General features: G+C 49.3%; 1 protein-coding gene across 2 annotated transcripts in view; it reads right to left on the reverse strand.

Moving 5' to 3' along the window:
• Window positions 1-19,977, reverse strand: part of Trak1 (trafficking kinesin protein 1) — a 163,999-nt gene that overhangs the window by 143,615 nt on the left and 407 nt on the right. The window contains exon 1 of one of the 2 annotated variants that reach the window (XM_028767304.1): window positions 19,104-19,121. The exons of the other annotated variant lie outside the window; for it this stretch is intronic. The gene's annotated coding sequence lies outside the window, so the exon portion shown is untranslated. Of the gene's footprint in view, window positions 1-19,103; window positions 19,122-19,977 lie in introns of those variants that run through there. 2 annotated transcript variants of the gene reach the window in all.

The following is a 19,977-nucleotide window of genomic DNA, read 5'->3' on the forward strand; positions in this document are numbered from 1 at the left end:
CTCCCACACCCCATTTCACCATGCTAGGGAAAAAAATCCAGGGCCTCTGGTGTGCTAGGCCAAGCTGTATCAGCAGCACCCCCAGGAAGAAATAAAACCGGAGTCAGAAGTCCACACCCAACACTAAACACACAAGGTGTGTAAGTCTTGGTAATTTAGGAGTTACTAGGTTATCAGGGAAACAAAGGACCTAGACTTCTTTAGGGTTTGGGAAAAACATTTTTCAAGGAGTCATGCTCTTAAATTTTTTTGAGCAATACCTTAGTGAACCCTGGGCCAAGGCAGAAGGATGTGGTGAAGATGGTTAACAGGATAGAGAAGAAAGGAAAGAAAATCCCCCACGTTCCTGCAGGGCAGGTGACTCTGCCTAACAATTAACTGAAAGTTTAGAAAGAGCTAGTTGAGAAGATTCTGAATGTTCCCAACTGTCCTATGTGCTTTCTGTCTGATCCAACACAACTTAACAAAGGAAAAGGGCTCAATATACAGCACTGGAGAAAGTCAGGACAGGAACTGAAGCAGAAACCATGGAGGGGCTCTGCTTGCTGGCTTCCTTTTGGGCTCATGTTCAGCTAAGCCTTCATATACAGCCCAGGCCCACCTGCCTAGGGATGGTGCCGCCCACAGTGGGCTGTGTCCTCCCGCCCACATCAATCACCAACCAAGACAATATCTCACAAATGTGCTACAGGCCAACCCAATGGTGATGATTCTTCACCTGAGACTCCCTCTTTCCAGGTGACTCTAGTTTGTGCCACACTGATAACAAAAAAAAAGGCCAGAACTCCCTGTCTCAATAAATAAATACATATACAGGTATATTTTTAAAATAAACTTGACAAGACACACAAATCACAGGGCAAAGGTAGTCCTTCAACACGGAGAAAACAGGATTCCCTACCTCCACCCCGGGCCTGTCTGGGAAACGCCAGAACATTCTGGAATAAGCAAACACAATTCTGACTCATCCAATCTCCCAGTGAGAAGTACCCCACTAGTGTCCACTAGAAAGCACAGTGCACCTTTCTCTTCCACAGCTCCAGGCTATGCAGAACCAGTGGGCGCCTGCCAGCCATGCTCTCTCTCCATCCCTCCAGCCCCGTGAGCCTGCAGATGGAGCTGCCGGTCCCCTTCCTGGCCTCTCAAGGAGGAGTCTTGCACAGTAGGAATGAATCCCACTCTGCTTGCTGCGGTGAGGCAGGTGATAATGATAAGCCTCCAGTGAGCTCGGTAAGCTTTCCTCAGTCTTCCTGGGATCCACTATCACCTCGCTGTGAAGAAGGTAGGGGCGCACGCCAAGCAACCAAGCTCGAATTCACAGTGATTTTTTTTTTTTTTTTTTTTTTGCCTGTTTGTTTGTTTTGGTTTTTGAGGCAGGCTCCCAAGTATCTCAGGCTGGCCTCGAACTCAAAGTACTAAAGGATGACCTTGAACTGGAAATCCTCCTGCCTCCACTTCCTGAGTGCCAGGATTACAGGCTTGTACCACCACACCCAGCTTATGTGATGGCTGGGGATCAGAGTCAGGGCTGCATGCAAGCTAAGCAGGCACACTACTGACCAGGCCACATTCCCAGCTCCCATGGTGAGGCTCAGATGAGACATTGTATCCATTCTTGGCACAGACACAGCACTCAGGAGAAACCATCACTGAGCCACTGGGAATCTCTGGAAAGCTTTCGACTCAGGAGACAGTCAGCAAGATTGACTTGGTGGACACCAGCTGTTATGCTAATGCCCTCAGCAGAACTGTGCCCTTTTCCTCTTAGTGATTTGGTCAGCAGTAGCCTCGTGATCATCAAGGAAGGAGGAAGTCTAACGTTTTTTCTTCTTCCTTCAAGAAAACTTTTTTTTTGGTATGCTTGTGTTCTAGTTTCACTCCACAGTGGTGATAAAATACCCTGACCAAAAGCATCTTGGCTTATGCTTCCAGGTCCACTGCTGAGGGAAGGTAAGGCAGGAATTCAAGCAGAGGCCACGGAGGGATGCTGTTAGCTGGCTCGTTCTCTGGCTCGTGCTCAGCTAGCCTCATACAATCCAGGACTACTGGCCAGGGAATGGTGCTGCCCACAGTGGGCTGGGCCCTCTAGCACCAATTAATAATCCACATGGTACCACCACAGGCCAATTTGAGAGAGGCAATCATTCTACCGAGGCTTCCTCCCAGATGGCTGCTCAAACTGACAGTTAAAGAAAGCCAGGATAATCTGGCTGTGCATGACCTGGGCTAGCCTAGGACTCTCTTTATGACCCAGACTGCCCTCAAAATCCTCCTGCCTTGGCCTCCAAGGTGCTGCTGGAATCCCCTAGTGCAACTATCACACCCAGCAAGAAAAGTAATTGCTTAGCCACAAAAAGAAATGTGGTTCTCAGCTGTCCTTGTGTTCCAAGTCTACCCTGGGATAAAGACACCATATGCTTCTTAGGCGCATCTGTCACTAAGCCGTCTTTGCTAAATGCTTGATTAGCAATTACACAGAACACCTACTGTCAAACCACCATCACCACTAAAGGTAAACACACTCCATTAAGACATCACAAACTCCATTAAGAAGGTACATGGATCCAGTCCTCACGTTAGACACTGTGTCCACGGCCAGGTGCCCTGAGTCCCCACACCTCCAGTATGGCCCTCCCTCTGAACTCCTCCCCCTGGAGCCTGTTCTGCTCACTTCCTGGCTCTCCATAGCAGGAGAGCTCCCCGAGCAGCTTCCTGTCATACACGGATCACAATCTAAGTTCCTCACCAGGCAGGTCATAGCAGGATGTGGGTGTCTATTTGCCCTGACCACCACCAGGTCACCTCCCTAGGGACTGCAGGCCTCAACCAGCCATAGTGACCCTGCCTAGTCCCTGCACTTACTATTTGCTGGGCCTGGGAACCTCTCCCTGCACAATTCCCATGATTCGCCTCCATTATTCAGTCTCTGCTCACCCCTACCCTCCCCAGAGACACCTATGTCACCTGTCCACCACTCTACCTTCTCCCTAGCTGCTGAGTAGGTAGCTCTGTCCCTGACACTCAGCAACTCACAGTTAAGACACTCACAATACTTCACCCCTCTCCACTCTGCCAGGAATCCCCTAGCTCCAACTAACATGTGTGCACCCACATATGTATGTGATGTGTGTGTAATGTGTGTGTGTGTGTGAATGTATGTGGTACGTGGTGTGTGATGTGTACATGTGAGATCAGTGTGTGCCTGTGGTATGAGCGTGTATGTAATGTGTATGTGTGTAGTGTGTATATGTGATGTGTGTGTAACATGTGTATGTTTGATGTATATGTGTGTGTGTGATGTGTACATGCTGCAGGTCCTATGGGAGAGCAGCCAGTGCTCTGCTGAGGCATCTCTCTGGTTGCAACTTCAAGCAGAAGCCTCATGTTCTATGATCCAGACACAGGAAAGTTAGGAAAGGCAAAGACTTGGTCCCCAAATAAAAAAGAATAAACCATGGAATTCAGTTAAAGGGCTCAGTGTTTGTTCATCTCACCACACAGTCAGGTTTGGGGTTCCTCCCCCCCAAGTCTTTTCAACAGTAATTTTAAATCTGTAAGTATTTTTCTAAGTAGCTATACTGACTTGTCCTTGAAATTCTCCTTGCAGCATCTTTCAGACAGCTGTGACCACAATTCGTCAGAAATAGTCCTCATTTGTACACAGACCACTCCCTTATGCTGTGTACGATCAGGAAGTTCTGCCATAGTTACAAATTTAAACTGATCAAGACTCCTTCCTGCACTTTGAAATAAGCGTTAGGGAGCATCCACGAAGAGGCTATGCCCCATATGTCACCTCAAGGCCTCCAGAGAGGAGGACAGTGTGACAGAGGCTCTGTCCTGTGGTTGGAGGCTGTGATGGGACCCAGGGCAGCAGGAGAGGTGACCAGCTGGCAAATGTCACACAGCTAGTCCCCCTCTTCCCCAGGCTCACCTCTCAGCCTGCCACACTGAGAGAACAGGAAGATACCAACCTGCAATTCAAACCAGGCTCCTGTAACCTAACAGCTCCCGCCCAGGGTGACCCCAGATCTCCCAGCACACCTGACACTTTCTAAGCAAGGCTGAGGTTCATTGCTGATTGGGACCATCAGGCTTTGTGTCCCGCAGCATCCAAGTTCCACAAGGAAGCGGGAGGGATTCAAGGGAAGGAAGAAAGAGAACTTGGAAAATAGGACCCCGAGAGGGAGTGGATGAGGAAGAGAAAACAGGAAGAAAAGAAGTAACGGAGTGAAAAACAAACAGGAAAAATAAGAAGACAGGAAAGGAAAAAGTCTGTGGTTAAAACAAAAACGAAACAAAAAAAAAAGGCGCTGTTTCCTGGGAAAGCTATCTACCTATCTACCTGTGTGAACCCTGATTTTTCCACATCCTGTATTATACCATATTCGGGAAGTGAGCTTTGCTGGAACTCCGCCTAAGAACATCTGTCCACGACTAGAAACCGCCCTAAGAATAGCACAGCTGGTGTCCCAGGACTAATGAGCTCACCCCCACGTGACTGTGTCTGCCTCCTTCCTCTGCCGCTCCTCCTGGGAGATGGGAAAATCCAGCCCTCCCCCCACACTTAGTCTTTATTTCCCTCAGGTCTTCATTCTTCCTTCTAGAAGCCACTCCCGCTGTGAACTGGGATGCTCAGACCCAATAATTCCTCTGAATAGACACAGCCTTAGCATGAGAGGCAAGCATGGGGGCGGGGGTGGGGTGGGGGGGAGATGGGCCCATTGCTTCTGGGCTTGTCGCCATTAAGGAGGTACCTCTATGTTGGTGAATGGACCAATTCCTTTAAATAGCCAACTTCTCAAAGTCACAGCCACACGGTGGATCCACATAGCTGTGTGCACGTGTACAAGTAACGACGAAAGTGCTGAGACTGGAGAGTGCTCAGCCAGAACAGTGTTTCACAAACGGGAGGACCTGAGTTGGAATCCTAGCACCCTCAGAGACACTGTTGACATTTCGTCTAGGCTCCACCCCATAGTTACCTGGCAACAGCCAAGTGTGCCTGACTCACTATAAAAGGGGCTGCTTGGCCCCTCCTCGCTCTCTTGCTCTCTTCTCCTCTTGCTTCCTTACCCTGTTCCCCCTCTCTCCCCATTCCCCTCCCCCCTCTCTCCACGGGCTCATCTCCGGTCTCTACTCCTCTCCCTCTCCCTTCCCCCCCTCTCTTCCTTTCTCTGTCTCTACTACCCTCTCAACTCCCCTCCCCATGCCCTACATAAACTCTATTTTATAGTATACTGTCCTGCAGCTGGTCCCTCAGGGGGAAGGGAACCCTTAGCATGGGCCCGCAGAGGTACCCCCTTCCCCCGCACCGTACCGCGCCTCCACCAAACATATCCCTTCCTTCTTTTCTTTTTATAAAGCATAACAGACAGGATATCCCAGGTCTAGTGAGAGACCCTGTCTCGAAAAATAGAGCAGAAGGCCCTTGAGATGGCATTCGCCCAGCCGGATGACCTGATTTTGATTCCTGGGGCCCTTGTGATGAGCCGTAGGCGTGCCATGCAAGCACTCCTGCACACGAATGAGTGAGGTAAAGAGACTGAGGAAGACACTGATACAGTCCAGGGGTCTTGCTCAGGCTTGTTTTTTCTGTTAAAATTAATCTGCCCCTAACTGCCACATACAGACACACACACTCAAGAGTATGTACACACAACTTAAGGAACAGACAAAGAAAGGGCAGAGGGAGGAGAGGAAGGAGGGAAGTAATTCCTAACTGATGAGGAAAGTCCAGAAAATCCTGTGGCATAGTGAACAGGTCCCTCCAGAAGCCCCTGTGACTGCGTCTGGGCAGCTCAGAGCTCATTTCCCATAGACTGGAAGCACTGCTAGGATACAAGCCCTCCAGACCTGGGAAGGGGGCAGGGCGGTGAACAGACCAATGAGGGGACTAGCCTGGGAGGTTTGACTCTGTCTGATGTCTGCTCTGGAAACTAAACCCCAGGACTCCGCACTTCAAAAGACCTTCGAGCATTTTCAGAAACTGCACCTAGGCACAGGATGGAGAATGCTGGCAGGAGTCCATAGGAGGGGATGCCTAGTGGTGCTGAGGTTGTCTCCATGGCAACCAGAAGAGGCGCTGACTCTGGGGCAACAGATCCAGACTGCCAGATGGGCATCTCTCACTCACTAGAGAAAGACAAAGAAGGGCCCTTTACAAAACCACACTCAGTAACACACAATGGCACACACACAGTCTTGAGGTTAACAAATTACCAAATTCCAGCCCCGTCTACCAGGTAATTATACCCATAGCAATTACACAGCTAGTGGAACGGTGGATAATGATTAACCATCAAGCAGCGCCCGACACCAGACCTGGTGGTGCTGCTGTCTAAGTTCAAGCCATACATGAGGTATGCAAGTCTTGACAAGCTCACATGTTGATATATATCACCACGGCAGCTCACAGGTTAACACTGACAAACAAACAAACAAATAAGACAGTAATTGCAGGCGTGGGGACACAGCTGGGCTGAGGAGAGCTTGCCTGACACTGGCGATGTCCTGGGCCGGAGCCTTAACACTGCCAATCGTCAGTTTGCATTACCTTAAGGGAATATCATGACTACTTCGTCTCCTTCTGTAGACTATTCAGCATACTGAACAGAACCTGCAGCAGGACCCAACCCGACTTCCTTCACAGGACACCGCGAGCCTGAACCTGGAACATGGCTAGTTTCATCTTTGTCCTTTTTACTCTTGGTAGGTCACACATCCAGGGCGAGCTGCTTTTTCTCATGTCTTACAGACTCTTCCTGGCTCCATCCTCGGTTCCTACTGAGCTACACTGGAAACTGAGCCAAGAGAAAAACCAACAGTGCGGATCCTGTCCTGAATTAAGCTTTTCTTAGTTTGCCTCTCATGTCCCCCCACCCCCCCCCCGTCATCATTTGGAGTCTTTCAAGTACTGCATTAAAGGACCGGCTTATCCCGAACTGAGGATCTGGCTCAGTGGTAGACTGCATGCTTAGTAGGCTCGAGGCCCTGAGTTCAATTCCTGACTCAAAAAAAACAAAAAAAAAAGACTGATCTTAATTCCTGAGATTTTTTTCATTCTCCTTTAAATTCTGGACCCCAGGCAAGTGCCTGAGTCAGAAGAACAAAAAGCCCTTCGGAAACAGAAAAAAAAAAAAAACATTCAAGCTCCATTACCCACCACAAAGACTAGATAACAGTGCCTTAAGGACCACCTGCCAAAGTGTATGTGAGTGTGTGTGTACACGCACAAACACATATATGGAGGTTACAGGACAGTTTCAGGAGTTGGCTCTCTCCTTCCACCCATGGGCACCAGGGCTAGAACTCAGGTCCTCAGGCTTGGTCGCAAGCACCTTCCTGCCATCCTGGCAGTCCATTTATTTCACTTTACAGCCTGATGGGTTGCCACCTGAGAGCAGACAAATTAACTAGAACCCCTTCAGAGGTTTTAACTGCATCTTACACTGGCAATGCCCCTTTGTGTACCACTTTGAGGAACACATCCACCTCTCTGGCCTGTATCAGTATGAAAAAAATTCTCCTGAAATCCTCCAGCACAGGCTTCTGCATTGGCCTCTTTTGCTCAACATTCTGTCTGCAACACTCAGGTGTTTGTTGAATGCATTCACGCCTCATTCCTTCTCCTGGCTGAGTGACACTCCACTGTGCAGCTTGTTCCTGTAGTCACCCATTGGATGGTATTTGGGGGTTTAGGTTTGGGGGAGGGGGTCTCGTGAGGGAAGCTGCTATGGAGTAGGTACCAAAGCACCCACTGAGGAGATGCTTACGGTCAGCCCGCCTCTGGGTACCAGTGGATGCTCAGGCTGACGCTTTTGTTGCCCTTCTTTAAAGATGGGATCTCATGTGTAGCTCAGGCCATGTAGTCCAATCTGACAGACTCCAGACTCTGTCTCCAGAGTGCTTGTGTCACCACGCCCACCCCAGCTGCTCTTTCTGAGGGGTGACGGACACACATTCTACACCTTCAGCACTCAGTACTGTCAAATTTCTCATCTTAGCCCTTCTCACCCGGCTGCAGAGGAATGGCTCTGATTTAACATGATTCCTCACCTCTAATGGTAAAGCTCTCCACTTCCATGTCACAGAAATGGACGTAAGTGTCCCTAATCCAGGTGCACTCGCTTAAGACACCAGACAAGTATGAATGATGTCCTAAAGGGAACCTGCAGAGGGTCACCAATGGTACCAGTGCTCAGATGCCACGTGCTGGTGGAAGGATTCCACATGGCTGTGTGCCTGGCTAGGATGCAGGGTGCCCTGGACTTGATTCTGAACACCACATAACCCGGGTGTGGTGGGGTACGCCTGTCACTCCAGAACTTCAGAGGTGGAGGCAGGAGGATCAGAAATTTAAGGTAACCCTTGACGACATAGTTTGAAGCCATCCTAAGACACACGAGAGATCCTCTCAAGAACAAAGAAGCAAAATAATAACAAGTAGTGTTGGCCGGGTAGTTCAGCTCTGAGTAGTGGCTCCAAAGTGTAATGTCTGCTGAAGTACAGGAAACCAGGAGGCATGAGAGAGAGCAAATGTCTGCACACCTACTCTGTACAAGCACATCCTTGCATTCCTACTGTGTACAAGCACATCCTCGGCCTCCCACAGAATCCTATCACAGTCACCATGAGAACTCTCCGTCTGGATCCTTCCCCAGCTCTCCTCTCTCTCCTGATCTTTTGCAACTATGCTGGATTCCTTCTACATAAGATATGTCTCGCCGGGCGGTGGTGGCGCACGCCTTTAATCCCAGCACTTGGGAGGCAGAGGCAGGTGGATTTCTGAGTTCGAGGCCAGCCTGGTCTATAGAGTGAGTTCCAGGACAGCCAGGGCTACACAGAGAAACCCTGTCTCAAAAAACAAAAACAAAAACAAAACAAAAAGATATGTCTCCCCGAGACGATCCCCAAACCCTCACCTGTTGCAAACATCGACCTAAAGACTTTACTGTCCCAAACATGTCAACTTGGAGATCTGAGGAGCACATCACATCATGCCTGTTTGGGAGTACTCCCCTCAGGATGCACCCCAGAGCCAACTGTGATGGCTTACCTTCACACAAGCTCAGCCTTGACCCCACCCCCTCCCACCCTCTAGGCCCTCCTCCACCTCCCAGCCTTCCCTTTTCCCCTACACATCACTCAAACTTGCCAGCTTCTTCCCACTCAGCCAGGACCTACCATGTCATAAGCTGAAGTCACCTTCCCTCAGTCTGAGAAAAAGCTTTCTCAGCAGGTCTCAGGCACCACAGAGACCGACGGAGCGCTGGACACTCACACTTGCCTGGGATTACTTTTACCACAGGAAAGTCAGACACCTCACTCTGCCGTGAGGCTTCTTTTTGGAAACTCTGCAGATTCAACCCCTTTCTGTCCTAGGGACCAAGTGGGGACCCTTGGGATTCCTGGGGATGGGGAGTAGTCCTCATGTTCACTTCTGAGGGGCACCGTCTGCCCTGCTGTCTGCTGTCCTCTGCCAAACAGAATTAAACATGTACAAAAATAACCAAACTCCAAGAAATCTTTATAAATTTCTCTTTGCTTTCATTTGTGGTGCTGGGACTCGAACCCAGGGCCTTGTGAAAGCTAGGCAAGTGTTCCACCCTGAGCTGCAAATGCAACACTTGTCCCTTTTATATGAGCATCATTGCTTCCTATTTAATCCCAGGGGAGAGCTGAGCAGGGGCGGGGTGGGGGGCGGTGCTTGTGTGTGTAAAGCACTGAGTACAACAGCCTGAAGAATTGAGTTCAAATCCCAAAACCTACCTGACACTGAACACTTAATGTATCTGTGACCCCCGTGCTCTCTCAATGAGATGACAGGGAGAGAAGATGCATTCCCCAGGAGCTCCCTGACCAGCTAGCCTGGGGTACAAAGGACGGAACAACAACAGAGAGACCCTGTCCCAAATAAGGTGATAGGGGAGGACCGATGCCCAAGGCTGTATTCTGACCTCCACATGCACAGCACAGCTCCAGTTTCCCAGGCACCATTCCATACCTAAAGCATTCCCACCTATCAGTTTTATCTTATTCAGTCGATTGATAGATTTATTTACTTTTGGTTTTTTAAAGGTCTTGCTTGCTATGTAGCTCAGGCTAGCCTCAAACTTGGGTCAATCCTCCTGCCTCTCTGCCTTGTGAGAGACACCACGAACAAAAAGCAACGTAGGGAGGAGAAGGCATATTCATCTTACACTCCCAGGTCGTAGTTCATCCCTGAGGGCAGCTGGGCAGGAACCTGGAGGCAGGAACTGAAGCAGAGGCCATGGAAGGACAGTACTTCCTGGCTTGCTCTCCATGGCATACTCAGCCAGCCTTCTTCTAACACCCAGAACCTGCCCAGGGGCGGCACTGCTAACAGCTAGCTGGGCCCTCCAACATCAATCACCGGTCAAGAAAATGCCCCACAGACTTCCCACAGGCCAACCTAATGGAGACAGTTCCTCAGTTGACTCTTCCCAGGTGCTGACAAAACTAACCAGCACAGCCTCTGCCCAGCTTAAAAATCTCTTTAAATACACACAGCTCTCCCGACTCTCACGTACAGTACAGACACATCTATCGAAAAGGCTGATATCTCACATTTCGTTCTGTTTCCCAGTGTGTGTCTGGGACCTTCACTGGCTCTGCAATCACAAAAACATCCTGCTTGTTTTTTTCAAATAGCCAAGCTGTTTCCTTAAATACACAACAACAAGCAGTATGTTTCCCACAAGAGATCTCTGGAATGCTGTCGCCTGTATCCAAGCATCTTGTCCAGAGGGATTTTCCTAATGTCTTAGGACTATGGTAAAGTTAATTCTTTCTCCTCATAGCCTACACAGGGAAGTTGTCAAGGACACAAAAAACACAGCCCACACCAATCAATGCCTGACAGTGCTGAGGCCTCGCCATGCTGTTGCTGTCCAGGGAAGACAGCACACTGGCCAGGGTGGGTGGCCTACAGTGTGTAGGTACCAACTCCTGCATTCCCTAATCACCCTCTGAGCTTAACACAGCAGATAACAATTCAGGAACAGTCAAAGAATACCTGGTGTCGTGTGGCAAAATTTCCTTGGGGAGATGTTAACACACACAGCTATTCACCCCCAAATAGGAAGTGCATGACTGATCAAAGTGTGGACACTACCAAGGTCCAATGTGGTGAACTGTGAGTTTATTGGGTTTCTTATAGGAATATGGGTGAGAGATTAATTACAGGAATGTGGGTGAGGGGTTACTTACAGAAACAGAAATGATTCAGACAATTGCATCTCCAATCCTGCCCTAGCATGGGTGACGGCTCACAAACTGGGAACCAGGAGCACAGTGCACAGCCAGCAGACAGCTCAAGGTGCCCCAGTTGGTCTAAACCTCTCTCAGGCATCTCAGCCGGTTTCTGCTTCTTTCAGATCTGGCCTCTGAGTTGCCTTTGTCACTCAACTTTGTCCAGCCTGAGGGGAACTCTCAGTTTTTAATGTTTACTCTTAGAGGGAGGGACCTAGTGAATTTGGTCTGTTTCAGGGACTTCCTGAAGCTATTTTGAGTTGTTTACCTTCTTGCAGGATGAAATGTTTTAAGCTCCGAGGAAACTGTTACACAACATCAGAAGCAAGGGTGGGGAGGGGTAAGGCTTTGGAGGTGGAGTGGGGTATGGTCTGGGAGGTGGGAGTGGGGGTGAGGTGGAGGGGGAGTGATGAAATGGTCAAATATTAGCACAGTATGAATGAAGCCCTGCCTGAGTTTGATCCTCAGAGAAAAAAGAAGAGAGAGTTTTGTGCTGGCCTCAACACTTCTAAGTACCAATCTCCAAAGAGGGAAAGGAAGGCTCATCAGTACACTGTTTCAAGCAGACCATTAAAGCCAAAGGCTTTTCCATTAGCCCATGATGATGCACACCTGCTATGCCAGCACTCAGGAGGCAGAGGCTAGTGGAGCTCTGTGAGTTCAAAGACACAAGTTCTCAGCTGAATGAATGAATGAATGAATGAATGAATGAATGAATGAATGAATGAAAAATGGTTACCAAGAAAATAAGAACCTTCTTTTAAACTAATGTTTGAAAACCCTGGTGTTCATAGAGCAGGCTTGTCTGATACCCACAGTGCTTGACATCTCGTTTACAACACAGGTCCTGGGTGGAGAGGAGAGAGGAGAGATGACAGAAGATCTGAGTTCTGTTCCCAACACCCAAGTTGGGGGGACTCACAACAACTTGTAACTTCAGCTCCAGGGGATCCAATGTCTTCTCCTGAACTCTGAAGACACCAGCACTCACATGAACATACCCATATACAGACACACACACACAAACACACACACACACACATTTTTTTTTAAAAAAAATCTTTAAAAAATTAAGATAAAACGTATTGTGGGCCAAAGTGAAAATGCTCACTGTCCTGGCAAGGTCCTCTGCTCTCTGCCATCTCAGGACATCTGTCCCCACCTACCAGGTTCACAGACACAGCCCCGTGAGTCAGACATAACGATTCCCTCCTGTTCTCCTTCACACTACGGGGTACCCTGAATCACAGGTCACGGGCTTGCTTTTCTGTTCGTTTGCTTGCGTTTTTAATCCCCTGGTACAAAGTTCACCAATTCCATCTGCATAAGATGGCACACACCTGAGAAGGTGGCACACACCTGCCCATCCCTGTAGTTAAAGTGGGGCCTCGATTTTCCTCCCCAGATTTAGCCGCAGAGAAAGGCCCCATAAGTGGACCCATTGAGAATGAATGACCCTTGATATCATGACCACCCCTAAAGTTCCCAACTCAAAGTCACAATCTAATAGGCTAGCCCTATTTGCCATGAGAACCCGGCCCCCTCCATATTAAGAATAAGAACACATAGCTGGAGCATGGCTCACTGGTAAAGCAGAGGTTGGCCCGTGCAAAACTGTGGGTTCCATCCCCAGTGTTACAAATGCAACAGCATGGGTCATTTCAAACTAGTTTACAGAATTCTTTCTCTCCTAGATCCACTAACTAGAGTTCTGGGTACATACCCAAAAGAAATGAACGCAGGGACCCAGTGTATTATCTGTATGGCAAAGGTCACAGCAGTGTGAGCCTCAGTGGCCAATGATGGAAACCTCAGTGTCCGTTACTGGATGAAATATTATTCAGCCTTACAAAAGAAATTTGACACAGGCTTCACCAATAACAGCAACAAAAACACACAAACAAACTTACACCGGCAAAATAAGCCAGACGCCAAGGACAACATTACTTGATTGGCGTTTCCAGCATGGTCAAGTTCAGAGACAGGGAGGGGAAGGGTGGCCATCAGAATCTGGGAAGGAGAGTTATGTTTAATGGGTAGTGTGTCAGTTGGGGACAGTGAAGACATGTAGGTGGTAGCTCTGGAAAAGTAGGTGAAGGTCTCTACACAACACAGACGTTCTTAATACTACACGCCAAAAGGGGTAAAAATGATATATTTGTGTAATATATATTTCCACCAATATTTTTAAGTGAAGTAAAAGATGATTGTTCTAAGGAAACTCTAGGTTTTCTTTTATCTCCTGTTAAGAGACTTGAGTAGCTATGAGCAAAGACACAAACAGTTTGCCAAAGGTTGGCAGCCTGCTCTCCTGTACTTGGCGACGGGGGAGCCAGGGCCTGTAGGGTCTGTGGCTTCGGTTAAGGCAGGAGGGTAAGAAGAGGCGGCATACACTGGCCTTAGATCTTACCTTCCCACACCAGCGGCCACTCAGACACTGTGCCTTGTGACACTTCTGCTCACAGTGTGAATGACCCAGAACTTTAGATCCGCTGAGCAACACAAACAGGGTGGGTGGGTGAGTGTGCCAAAGACCCAGCTAACAACCGGGCGGATCCAGTGGGTGAATTATTAAAAACTCAGAAAGACGTGGCTGGGGCTGGGGCGCCCGGGTTTGGTCCCCAAGCACCGCATGAAACCTGACACGGTGGTGGACAACTGTGATCTCAGTACTCAGAAGGATCAGAAGTTCAGTAACCTTTAGCTACATGACAAGTCTGAGGCCAGCCTGGGCTACATGAGACTGATCATAAAACAGCAGTCATCTATCTTCGTGTATGTATTTCTGTGTGAACATACACGTGCATATGTGTATAGGCATACATATATAAGCATATTCATGTCTGTGTATAGGTGCATACATGTGGTTATGTATATGCATACAAGTTTATGTATTCGTACATTCGTGCATAAGTATGTATAAATGAACGACACCTATCTTGCTGATGTCTTAGCTCCCTGTTGAGGCAGGTGGAGAGTGTTTGTTCCTAGCTGACTACACTTTGGGGTCATTCTTCTGGCTGCTGATAGACAATGGCGAATTGGTCCTTTCTCTCTTCGGTCCCTCCCACTTTACAGTTCATTGCCCAGGATTAAAGGAAGGTGGGGGTGGGGGAGGAGTGGACTCAACAATCTTTCCTAAAAACCACTAAGCCCTTTCCTTTCAGTGCCCAGCAGGGGTGAATGCAAGGAACACTGAGCTCTGTCAAGCAGGGAAGGGACTTCCTCCCCCCAATTTCCACAAGATCTGGTCAGCCCAGAAAAGAACCCGTCTGTGTAAACACATTGAGATGACTCTGTACTCACTGCCTGGAGATATGTTGAAAACACAGGTTTAGATTTAGCAGGGCTGATATGCTGCAGATCTAAGAAGCTTCCAGACTGACAGGATGGCGGGGATGGTGGTGGTGGTGGTGATGGCGGTGATGGTGATGGTGGGGATGGCGGTGGTAACAGTGGCAACCAAGGACAAAGATGAGTGTGATGCCCTCTGGCCCCATCCTGAGAAATGAGCCCTCTATGTTCCTGAGGTCTGCCTGTGCCACTACAACAGGGACCAAAATTCACAGAGAAACAGTGGAGACTAAGCCCCCCTTATTGGTACTACCCTCTTAAGCTACTCCTCGTCAGGCCACAGCCGCCTCCTTCCACCCTGAAGCGGAGCACTGACCTCCTTGGCTCACATGAGCCCTCTGTGGTCTCTCAGTTCGGACTTATCCCTGTGAGGACAGTGGACACTCCTGCAGCTTAGAAGACTCTGTCCCTACTCCCAGAGATGTCTCCTGAGATCTTCAGACAAGCAAGTCTGGGACAGCTCCCGCACCCCCACAGAAACGCCTCGGTCAAGTGAGGCCGAACTACATCCAGCGTTAGAGAGACTTCCTCTCTTTGGCTATATCCCAAACTGGAAATAATTTCTTCAGAATCTGTAAGAAAAGGAGGCAAGCCTGTACTGGGACAAATGGGCCGTACTGTTTTCTAGAAGCCGATGCTCGGCGCTGGAGAGACAGGTCAGCAGTTAAGAATAAATGTTGCTCTTACAGAAGACTAGGCCTCAGAGCCCAGCACCCACATCAAATGGCCAAAACTACCTTGACACTTCAGCTCTGGGGACTCTAACACCCTCTTCTGACCGCCTCAGGCACTGTACTCATGAGGGAGGAACTTCACAGAGACACACATCGCTTTTAAAATTAATTAAATAAAAACCTGACCTCTCCTAGAATGTTCGATGGTGCAAATCGTCGGGTCCCACCGCACACATTCTTGCTAAGAAAGAACTACCTAGAAGGGCTCACTTATTCCACCAACCAACCGGGGAGCCCAGCGAGAGGGCCTGTACCACAGTGGCTCCTCCTGTGTAGACAGGCGCTGCAATTCCAAAGTCTAACTAATAGTGAGTGGTATGACAGATGCAAATCACTTTCAAGCAACATAGTGAGCGTGGGGTTCCCGTCAGCTCGTCCCCGGGAACCTGTCAGAAGATGGAGGCATATTTCAATCAAGCTGATCACCTTATCAAGTACTAAAGTCCAGGAATCAAGGCAGAGGACAGTAAAGTAACACTAAGGTACCAGGAAGAGTGGCTTACCTTACTGGAAGGTAAGGGCACAAAGTTCATAAAATCTGGTCATATCATACAGTTCATACATTCGAGGCTATCTCCAACTAACTCTCTTTTTCTATGTTAGTGTACAGATGTCCACTGTGTGTTCATGTGGATACACACGTATGCATACGGAGGCCAGAAGACACAGTCTCAGGTGTCATTCTTAGAAACTGTCTGCCTTGCGTTTTGACACAAGTGTCTCTCACTAGTGTTGAGCTCAACTACCGAGCTGAACTGATTGGCCAGAGAGCCCCAGGAATCCACTTATGTCTTCTACCTCAGTGCCAGAATGACCCAGAATGACCCAGAATAACCATCTGAGGCCGCCACGCATGGATGGAACACAAGTTGCACTTTACCGATTGGGGTCATCTACCCATTCCTGATTCTTAAGAAAGATGAAATGAGAAATGAGAAGAAAGAAAAGAAAGAAGATGAGAGGAAACAGAGAGACAGAAAGAAGACAGGACTGAGCTGGAGAAAGGGGTTGGTTTAAAGTCCCCTGACTACACGCAGCACGGCCTAACATGGCAATCCGGGCCATTTATATTGTGGTAGTTACTCTGACATCCCCAGTTATTCAGTGTTCACTTCCGGTTTGGCACAACACTCCCTCTAGTGAATTCACTTCTGCTCTTGAATGTCCTGATGTGCCGTTCATCTAGAGACAGAGGACGGCCTAGAAAGGAGCCGCCGGCCTCCAGGCCTCTCAGGCTGGAAGTGTGCATGCATCACTTTCCACTGCTTGACATCACAGCCAAGGCAACGTAAGGAAGACTGACACAGAGGAGGCTAAGAATCCATCGTGACAGGGAGGCAAGCTGGCAGGAGCAGGCATGGTGGGAGATGGGGACCCCGAGAGACCATATGTTCAACTGTAAGCACAAAACAGTGAAGGAACCGGATGAGGTGGGACACAGAGCCCACCCCTAGTGACACATTTCCTCCAGCAAGGCCGCACCTCCTAAACTTCCCCAAACAGCACCACCAACTGGGAACCAGTGTGCAAATGCCTGAACCTCCAGGGGACAGCAGTTGTGCAAACTACACAGTATACTTACTAAACTGGACAGCTTTCAGGGTGTCTGGAAAGGCAGGGTGCATTTTCCTTAAGCACTTCTCAATTCAGACATCGAGTTAAAGCACCTTCATATCAAAGCAAGAAGAGTCCTGGCTGCGTGCAATGGCTCAGGCCTGTGATCCCTGCAGTGGGGAGGCTGAGGCCGGAGTACCTTGAGCCTAAGAGTTGACAACTAGTTTAGAGAAACATAATGACACTCTCAAATAGCAAGGAGGACAAATCCACACAGTGTGGTGGTGCATGCCTGTATCCCAGCCCTTGGGAAGTGGAGGCAGAGAGACTAGGAGTTCAAGATTGGCTGTGGCTCCACAGCAAGTCTTCTGTCAGCCTGAAGTGCAGGAGACCCTCCTCACCCCTCATACCCACCAAAAACACCAGTTCTACTTTCTGGTCTTCATCACAGTAATCATTAACTCAGAAAAGCCTCAGAGGCCACGGCTAAGCTCCCAGCCCCTATGCCAGCTTCCTGAGCCTCACGGCCACAGAAATGAATTAAAAGCATCAAGATAAGCCACTTTGCAGTGTGACACTGCTTATAGCCTGCAGCCACCTGAGAAGCCACTGCCCCAAGAAGTCGGGGGCGGGGGTGGGGGGCACTCGATAAGTTCTTAGAAAGGTGCAGTGTTTAGGACAGGTGGCCCGGGAGCTGTCCGGTTGGCCCAAAGCCTAGACAAGGATTCTGAGATCTGCCAATCCTCCATCTCACCTGGTCTCTGGTGCACTTAGCAGCAGCACCCTAAGTAAGCAAGCTTCCTCACACAGCCACACAGAAAACAAAGCCTGGCCTGAGGCAGCTCAGCACCACCAAGTCTCTTCCGAGCTGCCTAGACCTTCAGAGAAACGTGCTGGCGCTCACGTATGCCGCATGCTTAGATGGACCTTTTCAAGGCTGAAAGTGACCCCCACTTGGGTACCTCCCCCCAAGAGGGCAAGCTGGATCGAGGAGCATTGTTCAGAAAGAAAGAAAACAGAGGTGGAGCTAGAACACTCATTCATCCCTGCACCTCCCACCCAGCAGAGCTAACCCCAGACTGCTAAGCAAAGTTGAAGACCCATGCGGCCTTCCCAGTGGAGACCCATCTTCTAGTGTCTCTGAAAAAGAGCATCCTTTGCCCCTCCCCCAAGCCACAGAGAAGAAAGCAGATGGGGTCCATTTCCAAATGCACGGGGCATAGGCTCAGTCTGGAGAGGCCGGTCACTGTGATGTACTCGAGTTTGTCAAGCTTGTAGGGCAGAGACCAAAGTGTGCTTCAAAGGCCTGAGTGTGGAGGGCTCCATCTGAGGAGCCCTCAAGAAGGCAGGAGGGAAGACTCCACTCCACGGAACTGACCTCTGACCTCTATATAGTGTCATACGCACAGTAATAAGTGAAATAAAACGCAAAAGGCCTGATTGTGTCTACAACCTGAATTGAGTTTAAAAGAGTGCCTCACCCTTCAAGACTTGCATTCTTGAACAGAAGGGGAGAAAAAGTCCTCCCCTGGTAGGAAAGGTGGCCACCTGCCCGCTCACCCATTGTCTTATCAGATGCTTGGAGTCACTCAACAATTAGGCATTTATAAAGCACCCAAGCCTAGAGGAGCCAGAGGCCTGCTCTGCACCTGGGGAACAGGAGGTCAAGGTCAGGGAGCTCAGGTGGCTCACGCCAAAACCATCTAGCAATGCAGAGGACTCCGGGTGTGTAAGACCAGAGGTAACCTCAGACTGGCGAGAAAGAAGTCTTCATTCAACGGCTCACCAAACGACGCTGCCATTTGGAAACCGAAAGTTTGAAACCCCTTTCGTTGTAAATCATGAGCCACGTCACTCTCAAAGCCCACAATACCTGACTTGACACACAGTATAAACTTATAAAAGTTATAATTACTATATCTTAATTACTCCCACCAGGACTTTTCAAAAGTTACAACACTACAAGCACAGTCAGCCCTGAAAACCTCCAAAGACCTGTAAACTTTCATAGAAAACAAACTAAAGAACAAAACCACCAACTCTTTATTCCTTCCATCGGTCCAGTTGAGTCTGGGGGACCAGGATACAGGGGACAGGCAGGTAAGACTGTCTAAGTTAGGGGCAAGGTCACACAGCCTGCAGAGGCTATGAATCTCAGCTTTCCTACTCCAAGACCAGCGTCCTTACCTCAGGAGGGTGGAGACACCGTCCAAGGGGAGAGCTCAGCGCTGTGCAGGAAATCAGACCCCAACGGTCCCCGGGGCATCAAACAGGAAATGGGCCTGGTGCCTTGCCAAGCGGCTAACAGCAACCCAGCCCTTAGCAAACCTGCTATGCCTCGACCTGGGCGTTGTAAGTCAGTTTAGCATCCCCTGGGCCCAGGTCTGATCTGCAGCTGCTTCTCCACTTGCCTGGGCTTCTCTGTGAGCAAGCTGGAGACAGAGGTCACAGACGCTACAGTCTTTAGTGAGAGACCAAAGGGGAAGGCAGCTGTCTGTCAGCCAGGTCCACCTCCACCTGTCATCTCCACCCCAACAGGGAGACCGCCCCACTGCACCCATGCACGCCCGTACACACACACACACACACACACACACACACACACAAACTACTCAGGGGCGCTGGAGGCTGCTCAGAGCTCAAGCTGCCCCCCTTCCTCTTGGCCGTTCTGGTAGTTAGAAATTGGAAAGGACCCTATGCCTAGCCTGTTTCCTTACAGCTTCCTTCCACCTTTCCCAGAACAGAAAGATCATGCATGAAAGAATATGGGTCCTGGCTACCCACTACAGACAGTAGGGTCGATGCTTACACAGAGTTTCAAAGTTTGTGAAGCAAATCGGGAAACAAAAAACCCCCAGAGGCCTCAGCATCCATTCTTCCTGCTCAAAGTGGGCAGTAAAAGTCCGCTTCTAAAGCTGAGGCTTAAGAGGCTGGGGGAGCGCCCAGCCCCTATCCCCCAGCCGGGAAACTTTAAAATCTCCCCTTAACAAAAACAAAAATTTTGTTTGTCGTGACATTTGCTTTTTATCCTCAAGAGGCTGACCTTGGAAACGACACAGAA

Source organism: Grammomys surdaster, unplaced genomic scaffold, assembly GCF_004785775.1.
Source record: "Grammomys surdaster isolate TR1022 unplaced genomic scaffold, NIH_TR_1.0 172, whole genome shotgun sequence".
Lineage (NCBI taxonomy): Eukaryota > Metazoa > Chordata > Mammalia > Rodentia > Muridae > Grammomys > Grammomys surdaster.